A 9943-nucleotide genomic window follows, 5' to 3' on the forward strand; every position below is an offset into this window, starting at 1 on the left:
ACTCAGACAGAGGACGCCGCGGGAGAAGCAGGGCTCTGGAACTCAGGAAGGCACAGGTTCGGTACAGTGACAGACACAGACACTCAGGGTGGTTTGAATCTGCTGCAATTTTACTGAAATCTGCTTTGTGGTTATATACAATGCTTGAACAGGAGCTAATTTTTTTTGAACCTTGCCAGGGTACACTCAAACAATAACCAAGAAAAAGTTTAACAGTTTACATAAAGTTCAGAACAGAAAGCAAGACAGGAAATAAATTTTCCTGAGAATCAGACTGGTGCCAGACGGGGGTCATAAACCTCATTTACCTCAATCTCTAAATATTATCTCTCGGATAGCAGCAGGACAGCCAGCTGTAAGGAATCTTCAGTCTTTTACTCTCTCTTAGCCAAAATTTATGTAATTGTCTTTTTAAAGATAGGATAGTTCCTTTTGGTAATAGGCAAACATGGGGATGTGATCTGGCCACGTGTTCTATAAAATTTAAAGAATAATATAATACTCTCTTTCCATCAATATTAACCAACCTATCACCTTCATCATATGTCCCTGTGTAGGGCAATAGTTCTGCAGTAATCCTGTATCTACTTATGCTGTTTTTACCTAAAGGAAGGGCCCACCACCTTACTCTAATTAAATAATGTTTTCTTCCATGTAACTACTTGATAGGAATTCCTAAATGTTTGGATGTTTTATAATTGATGGGACTTTCCCCTCTAATAGCTAGCACCTTAATTCTTTCACTATCTAGGGGGTCTGGATTTTCCATAGACCTGTTGTAAGTTATTAATCACATCTCTTAGAGTTTCATTCTGATTCTACTTAATTTTTGTTAGTGCTTTCAAAAGAGGCATAGTCCATGAAGACCAAATCAGGTCTTGATGTTCCCATTAGTAGAAAAAGAAACAAAAGAGGCAGTATGTAACTCCCGACCTTACCTATTCGAATCAGCTAGGCAGAAAGTCTATTCAAGTCAGCTAGGCAGAAAGTCGAGAAGTAAGTGGCCAAGTGTCTCCAGGAGACCAAGTTTCGAGGAACACATATCTCTGGCCTGCTGACCATGTTTGTTTCATGTCAGACAGGCTCCACTGGAGCTGGAGCAGCAACCTACAAACTTTAGGCCCAAAATTGGTCCTACTTAACAGAAATGTAGAGTCAAAGAGGAGCAGAAATGGATGGATTTGCCAATCAGAGACTGGTCCAAATTGATACCCATCCTATGGGCAATCATCAACCATAGTTATGCTATATTTTACTTGCAGATAAGAGCCTAGCATAGATAGCCTCTGAAACACTCTAGCCAGAAGCTGACTGAGACAGATGCATATTTCTACAATTAAACATTGGGCTGAGGTCAGGGACCCCTATGGGAGAGTTAGGATAATGATTGAAGGCCATGAAGGTGATGGCAACCCCACAGGAAGACCAATAGTGTTAATTAAACTGGACTCCTGGGAGTTCCCAGAAACTGAGATAGCAATCAAATAGCATAACCTTTCTCTAAATCTGTGGTCTGCCATTGGATCCCCTTTCCTTTCCTGGACTACCTGGTTGGGCCTCAATGGGAGACAGGTGCTTAGTCCTGCTGGGACTAGATTTCCCAGTGTGAGGTATTACCTGGAGGATATATCTTTCTCTTCTCTTTCATTTCCCTCCTTCCTAGGGGGAGGGAGTAACAGGGAGGGATTTGTGGCAGTGAGGCTGAATGAATGTAGAGGAGGGAGGGAGCTGAGATTGGGGTATAATGTGAATAAAAAGTAAATTATGAAAAATAAGTATCAACACTGTAAATGTATTTATGTAATCACATGTATTCATACAAACACACCAGTTAGGAAAACTAAAAGCATTGGCTACTAAGATGGCTCAGTGGGTAAAGGAACTTGCTACTAAGAATGACCTGAGTTCAAGTCCCAGAAATCATGTAGCAGGAGGACAGACTAGCTACTATGTCATCCTGTGATCTCCACATATATGTCACAGAGCAAATACACACACACACACACACACACACACACACATACACACACACACACACACACAGAGGCACATATATACACACAGGTAAGTGTTTAAAGAGGAATATGAGAAGCAGCCTAAGAAAAGGTTGACAATTTATCTTAAGTGTGTTTAAGAAAAGAAATTTGAAATTCTGCTCCAAGGTCATCATCTCAAGATGGCTACACACAGTGAATTAACTTTGTTAGTCGGCACCTGGAATAATTATCACTTGATGTAAATAATTTCAACTTGCCCTAACTTTTTGAGTTCTTATGTTTATGAGCCAAGCCTGCCAGATTTAGAGAAAGGTATTGACTGTTTTGAATATGTATAATTTTGCTCTACAACCTCAATATTGTTAAAGCATAATTGACATATGATTGAGTGTGTACATATTAAATACAACTTTGATGAGCCTGTCAGATCAATGAACTCATATTACAACTGCTTCTCGGCAGCTTTCACAGATTCCCACAGGAGACAATCAATGACACAATTTCTATCACTGTAGATTTAATTTTCTTGTTCTCAGTTTATATACATGCAATTATAAGAGACAGGTTGTGTTATATCTGGCTACATCTGCGCATTGTAGGATGTTCTATGATAATACAGACACCATTTTTTGTCTATTTATATATTTATTTATTTATTTATTTATTTATTTATTAACTTATTATCAGTAATTTATTGTTTAGGCCATAGTTTGATAATATCTTTACCAGTGGGTAGCTCTGGGAGAGTATTATCCTTCTTTCAGTTTCTGTTCAGTTTTAGATACTGACAAGCAATATTGCCATGGATATTTGAGCACACATCTTTGTGAGGTCATAGAGTTTAATAGCTTATATAAAAAATACCTATAACTGTTTTGTTATTGTCAAATAATTTGCTAGATGTCCATCAGGCACACATGACCATCCTGTGTGTTGAGAAATTTTAACTGTCAACTTGAGACAATCTAGAATCATTCAAAAAGAGAGTCTCAATGAGGCATGGTCTATATTAGGTTGAAGTTTGGCATGGTTTTTTTCCTGTGTTTAAGGAGGTGATTCAATGAAGTTAACTGATGTGGAAAGATTTAGCCCACTCTGGGCAGCACCATTCCCTAAGTCAGGAAGTCCTTATCTGTATAAGATCAAAGAAACTGTACTGTGTACAAGCAAGCAAGCAAGAAGTTAAGCAAGCATGCAAGCAAGCATGTTTCCATTTCTTTCTGCTCTTGACTGTAAATGATGTGACTACCTGTTTGAAGTTCCTGACTTGATTCAACACATGATGGTCTGTTACCTGTGAGCTAAATTATATCCTTTCTTCCCAGAATTGCTTGGTGCCAGGGTTTTTTTTTTTTTAATAGTAACAGAATTAAAAATAAAATATCAGATTCTCTGCATATATGTTACATTGTTTGTTTCCCTTTGCTGTTGGTATTACATGTTTACATATTTTGAGACAGGACATCATATATTCTAGGCTGGCCTCCTATATGCTCAAGGATGGCCTTGGATTTTGGATCCTCCTGCTTTCGTATCCAGGGTTTGTGTTTATAGGAATGTATTACCATACTAGTTTATCTAATGGAAGGTAGTGGTTGAATGCTAGGCAAATGATTCACTAACACAGCCAAATCTCCAGCTCCTTAATTATTCATTTAAAGAAAACCACTCGTAACCACTTTAGTACAATGACACTCTTTAAATTTATAATAAGAGGTTTCCTTTCCAAATGCTTTATCACATGAAAATTCACCATTCCCAATCTTCCTAGCCTTTTTTTTTTTTTTTACAAAATGGTATTTTTGGGGCTACATTTCTACCCATCTGTCTCCTTTGTTTTATTCTCAGCTTATATGTCCACCTATTTTAACAAAAGATTAGTTAATGTATTAATAAAACTATAGTATTCACTTCTGTTATAGTTTCGTTCCATTTCGTTTGTGTGCTTACTTGTGCAAGTGTGCAATTTTGTGTATGCACAAGTACACATGTGGAAGTCAAAGTGTAACTTGTAGGAGTTGCTTTTCTTCTTCCTTAGTGTGGGTACTGGGATAGAATTTAAGTCATCATGATTGACAGCAAGTGCCTTTAGCCTTGAGCCATCTCGCTGGACCTTTCTCTCCCCATTCTGGAAAACTGAAATTAACTGTGTGATCGAATTCTTTCTTCCAAGGGTATATATTCTTTCCCTCAGATCTAGCTGATACCTGCAAAGAAAACAACTTTCGCCACTGAGATTTTTCCTCATATTTCCCTCTGTTTGGTAATTTAATAGGTGGCCCACTTCCTACCTAGATCAAAACCTTGTGATTCAATTATGCCTATTCAGATAATGCTGTACCAGAACTTCCACACCTAATGTGTGTACTCTCAGGAGAAACTTGGTTATGCTGCAGGACCCACTGGAATGAACATTCCCTTTTATCCTCCATGAGGAAGGCTATATGATAGTTCTCAGGCACTTGCATTGTTCCTTCTCTTAGAAGCAGGTACGTTGTATTGATTCTCATCTCATCATAGACAACATGTTTCCTGAGTATTCTTCTATTTTATGGTTTCCAAATCCTAAATGTATGATCACCAAATGGAACACTGTGCCTCTTAACAGTTGTTTTAGATACCAAGTAAGAAACTGGTTCCCTCAAAGCAACACAAGTGGAATTCTTTTAGCATTGCCAATATTGAAAGAATCAGCTTATAAAATAGTCAATACAAAACTATCAGGAGGCCCACACTTTATTATGTGGAACAACTACAGCCAGATAATATATAACATCTTAGCAACTTCCACATTATCTTTTAAAATAAGACAAACATGCTATGTATGACTTGGGTATATTTTAATGCCATATAATATCAACTCAGGACTGGAGAGATGGTTCATCCATTAAGACAAGTCAGTTTTCTTCCAGAGTGTCTGAGTTGTATTCCCAGTATCCACATCAAGTGTCTTACAACTGCCTGTAATGACAGTTCCAAGGGATCTAATGACACCTTTTGTCTTCTATTTGCACTTGTACACATATGGCACACACATAAACACAGCTTAATTGATTAATTTATTAGATTAGATTATTTATATACTGAGAGGGGGAGAACAAAAATCAAATTCTGTGATTTTCTGAGAAAATTCAAGTGAGGTTGTAAATAGGGCAGTTTTACATGAATAAAAATAATATAATTTGGAGCTCTTGTTTTTGCTTTTGCTTCTTTCTAAGTAGAGCATCACTGTGTAAAGGCAGTGTTAGGAGAAGTACAAGTTATTGAAGTGCAGTTGTGATGTCCTGGTTTTCTACTTGAGAGTCCTATATGTTTGAGCAAATCACACCCCAATGTGAGTTTCATGAGTCTTATTAGTGAAATCTGGATGTTCGATGAGCTCTTTCCCAGGGATATTGCTAGGACTGAAATAGACAATTTAGTTTGCCAGCTCCCTTTGCATATACACCTCAGACAGGCACTTGGCCAAGTCTTTTAGTGCCATGCTAGACTCTTCGGCTTGAATACTTGGATCCCAGCTGGTGACACTTTTTAAGAAGGTTGTGGAATCTTTACAAGTCGGAGCTATTTCTGGAGGAGGAGGATCATTGAAAGTGGAACTTGAAGTCTTGTAGACCAGCTCAAATCCCTGTTCACTCTGCCTCCTGACTCTCCATGAAAAGTGACTGGCCAGCCTCCTGCTCGTTCCATCATGCCTACAATAATGGCCTTGAACTTCTAGCCAGAATGAACCCTTTAGTCTTTCAATTTATTCTGTTTGGATATTTTGTCCTAATGATGAGAAAGGTCAGTAGAATATTCTCAAATTAAACACAGAGACTTTTTCAGTTTTCATATCTCCTTGTATACTTGTATCAGCTTTGATAAATGAAAGTCAGATCCTTTTAGTACATATATTCCTATCAACAGTCTTAATGCATATACTTCCTGCACTATAGTTAAGGAATTTAATTAGCATCACATTGGTGCCCTGACCACATTTTTTAAAATACCTTTTATGAAGCCACTTGAAGCTTTTCTTTTCCTAGTGTAATTTCATTGCTTCCGTATGTTTGAGAATCATTAAATACACGTTATCCAGAGACCATCTTTATGAAAGAGCTTTTTTCCTGAAGAGTGATAGGTAATGTCTTACAGAGAACTGGACTGTCACTATTACGGAAATTATTAGAGGTTATTACTTCTGATTAAAATTAAATTAAATAGCACTTGAGAAATAAGGAGAGCTTTAATTATACCATAAAAATGTCAGTCTTTCACCTTTTAACATCTGTTAGACATGCATGCCAGGAGCAAATGTACAGGAGTGTTTGCCAAACACCTATTCAACAAACGCCAATGAGTCATCTGAGAGCTGACATGATATGGTCTTGAACATGGGGTTTTCAAGATCTGACAGTTCAATGCATAGAAAGGCAAGGTTACTCTAATTATGCTTCATTTTGTGGGGACAAAAATGTATTTCCAGGGTCTTTTCCTCATTGTTGATAGATTTGGTCTGGTATAGCACCTCTATCTGTACTATAGGTGGGAGCCGGATATTCTAATAGAACCAGCTTGTTTCCCTGAAAGATTGAAAAAGGAAATTGTCCCCGTGTGGTATTAAGGTTTTTTTTAGACCTGACACTTAAAAGGCAAAAATGACTGGAACTCTCAGGCCTGGAAAATGCTTTTGGCCTAAACAGGCTTGGGTCGATGCTAGCTAATTAGCAGACAGGCAGGAGGGACACAGGCAGTGGCTGGTGCTGCTTTTTGGATCAATGAAATCAACTATGTATTTTTTTTTGGTTTTTGTTTTGTTTTGTTTTTTTCAGTCATCAATACATAGACTACTTGCCTGGAATGTAATTTTGTCAAGGTGATAGGTTGCCTTGATGGCTTACGTTATAACAGACCAGGGGACTAGGGAAATATTCAAGCACTAAAGGGCTTATATGAAGTTAAAACGTCAGGCATGGTGGGGCCTGCTTTTAGCCTTAGCACTGGGGAATCATAATAAGCAGATCACTTGGACTCACTGAGGCCTTATTCTTTTAGTCTAGCCTGCCTAGTCCACAACGGGGTCTCAGGTGCTAGTCTAGGTATGCAGCTCTTGAGCAGTGACAAGGGAGGCTGTTCTCAGACTTCACATACATTTCTGTATATGTGAAAGTGCTCTCTCTCTCTCTCTCTCTCTCTCTCTCTCTCTCACACACACACACACACACACACACATCTGTGTGTGTGACAGAATTTCATTCCAAAATGCATCTAGCACCTTCCCTGCAGGTACTGATGCTGAAGAAGTAATTTGGATTTGGGACTTGCTCAGATTCCAAGGAATCCTATAACCATCTTGACTGACCTAAGGGACAAACATTCAGACCCATACATCAGAATTTTTTTTGAATGTCTTCTCTCTTTTGTTCTCATGTGTTTTGGAATCCATTTTGGACAGACTCCAACCCAAGCAGATATTTTATTTACCATATATTTGGTGGGTGTCTTTGTGCTAGACATTGTTCTCAGTCCTCCCATGGACCAGTGACAAGTCCAGAATCCAGTCCCTCACAGAGCATTAAGTGATTTGGGGATTCCTCTATCCCATTCTTTCTGAACCCTGCTTTGAAAATAGCTCTGTGCAAATGTACAGAAAAATAACCAATGCTGACCACTTATGTGATACCATACACTATCTCCCAATGAGCTGCTTGAATGTCCAGGGTTAGAAGAGCAAGTGATCTAAGCCTCAAAATTATGAAGCATAGCTGTCCCTGAGCTTGAAGAGTTTAGCACTGTGTCACAGAAGAAGAGGTAAAAGCTAAGAACAATACACCAGATCCCAAACATTGTTCCTCTCATGCTCACCACTTGACTGGCTCAGGCTTTCCCTTCTTTCAGTGCCTTGCTCCTCTCGGGCTGAAATAAACAGCTGGTTGAATCCTGCAGTTGGTGAAAGCCAGCAAAGCCTGGTATAAAGTTGTTTCCATTCATCTGAATAATCTTGCAGCTGTCTGCTGGCTGTTCACAAAATGAATGGATTGAGCCATTTCTCCTCGAGAAGGAATATTGAATATAACCATTACTACTTACTAACACTCTGCTGAGGACTTGACTTGAAATGTATTGCTACATATACTAAAAGAGAATGTTGTCTTTGAGGTCAAACATCTGGCTCCTACTTCTCATTGGCATATGGGTGGATGATACAGAAACACATTTTTCTGAGAAAACAACTTCAATTTCCTGCTTGTTATATGTACATTTTAGAATGCCAAATTGTCAAGATTTTACAGGGTTGGAGACTATTTGCATATCTCTCTGTCTATCTCTGTCCCTCTCTCTGTTTCTCTCTGTCTCTGTCTCTCTGTCTCTGTCTCTGTCTCTCTCTGTCTCTGTCTCTCTCTGTCTCTGTCTCTGTCTCTCTCTGTCTCTCTGTCTCTCTCTGTCTCTCTGTCTCTCTGTGTGTGTGTGTGTGTGTGTGTGTGTGTGTGTGTGTGTGGTGTGTGTTAAAGATCAAAGGTTGACTTTTGACCACCTTTATTATATCCCACCTTAGTTTCTGAGACAAAATCTCTTACTCTATCTAGTTATTGTCCATTCAGCTAGTGTGACTGGCTAGGAAGTTCTCAAAGTTCATCTGTGTGTGTATCACCAGCCTTGGTAGACATGTGCAGATGTACATAGACTCTGAGAATTCAACCTCAGGCCCTCATGCTTGCATGGTAGGCATTTTTCAGGCTGAAGCATCTTCTCAGACCTCCCCCCTTACTTTTTCTTCTTGTAAGTGAATAAAATACACTTGGATTTACAATATTTCATAGACAGTGTTAAATACTGGCAGAAATACCCCAATTCTTATGTCAAAAAGGAATGACTTTATCACACAATGTCCGCCAAACAGCATTTATTTCAGAGTATTCGGCATGCTCTACTCGACTCCTTAGTTCCTTGTGGACACTGAAGGGAAGAGTAAAGAACTTCAGAACACACAATCAGTTGTCCTAGAAGAAACTTCGATTCAGGATGACAGTGGCCCCTAGGTTTCATGATTTTTTCATAAGGAAAAAAAAACCAGACAACAAAAAGATGGCTCAATGGTTAAGAGCATAGGCTGCTCTTGTAAAAGACCCAAGTTCTGTTTCCAGCACTCACATCACTCACAGATATCTCCAACTCCAAATCCAGGGGATTAGTCATCTTCTGGTCCTCTCTATTACTGCCTGCATGTGGTGCATAGATACACAGGCTGACAACCCCATAAAAACAACACTACCAACCAACCAGAGCCCCCAAGGACTAAACCACCACCCAAATAGTACACATGCAGACCTATGGCTTCAGCTGCATATATAGCAGAGGTTGTCCTTGTTGGGCACAATGGGAGGAGAAGCCCTTGGTCTTGCCAAGGCTCAACCCCTCAGTGTAGGGAAATGTCAGGTCAGGGATACAGGGAGGGGGATTGTTGGGGATGGGCAACACCCTTATAGAAGAGGGGTGGTGGGATTGGGGCCTTATGTCCAAGAAAGTTGAAAGGGAATAACATTTGAAATGTAAATAAAAATATCCAATAAAAATAAATTAAATTTAAAAAGAAATATAAAATATAAATGTAAATATAAAATATAAATAAATAAATCTTTACTAGTCAATAGTGGTGCACACCTTTATTCTTAGCTCTCAGGAGGCAGAGGCAGGTGGATCTCTAAATTTGAAGCCAGCCTGATCTATAAACTCCTAGGATAATGAGGCTTACAAAGATAAACTGTGTTTAAAAAACCAAAACCAAAACCAAAACAAAAAATACCCTCAAAAGAAGACAATGTCTATTCTTGGGAAACATGTGAAAATATGAGCAAACTATATGTGTGGGACAACCAAGAAATGACCCCTCTCAGACAGAGCTGGCTGGGGAAACTGCATACTCTGATGTGAACCTGCTTTCCTGGCACTAACACGTACCAGCA

The sequence above is a fragment of the Rattus norvegicus genome, chromosome 13, assembly GCF_021556685.1.
Source record: "Rattus norvegicus strain SHRSP/BbbUtx chromosome 13, alternate assembly SHRSP_T2T, whole genome shotgun sequence".
NCBI classification, from domain to species: domain Eukaryota; kingdom Metazoa; phylum Chordata; class Mammalia; order Rodentia; family Muridae; genus Rattus; species Rattus norvegicus.